Raw genomic sequence first — 710 nt, forward strand, 5'->3', positions numbered from 1 at the left:
CAGCAGGATCCGGCCCCGACGCCAGGACCCACCGGCTCGCTCCTCACCCAAAGCCTCAAGCTCATCTCCTTTGCTCATTGCCAGCCGCTTCTCTGCGAGGAATTCCAAGAGCTGTACGGGAGCGTGTCATTAGGATGAAGTCTCTCGGTTTAATATGAGCTTTTTCATCTTCTTTCTGCCAACTCAAAGCACACTGTCTGCTGGGGAATAGTTTCTTCCTTGCTTTGTTGCTTCATTCTTCAGCAAGAAAATAAAAATTTCAAGCCTACCTAACAGTTCTGGATGTTTTTAGTCACCACATCATCGTATCTGCTTGTTTGGCAGCAATTTATTATTTTTTTTTTCCCCACATGGTTTTAGAGCCGTGTTTGAATCACTGGTAAAAATAAATGAATTTGGAGGAATGTCAAGGAAACACGGAAGGCAAGGAGAACGCCCGTGGCACCCACCAGTGATGCCAGGATGAAGAGGGCTGGGAGAAACACTTTGGGTTAACTCTTGGTGAAACCGAGTATTTGCACCGAGCTCAGCAGATAGAACGGGGGGTTCAGCGTTACAGCCAGGGGCCCGGCCTGCACGTTCATGTTTTTATTGCAGACGCGATCTTTTAAAAGCCGCTGCTATATTTGGAAACAAAACAAAGCGAATCCTGCCGGGTTTGGAACCCGCCTCAGAACACCCTCAATTAAACCATTTCTACAGTGTGAAAT

Source organism: Athene cunicularia (genome assembly GCF_003259725.1).
Source record: "Athene cunicularia isolate RWA chromosome 25 unlocalized genomic scaffold, athCun1 chr25_part1, whole genome shotgun sequence".
NCBI lineage: Eukaryota > Metazoa > Chordata > Aves > Strigiformes > Strigidae > Athene > Athene cunicularia.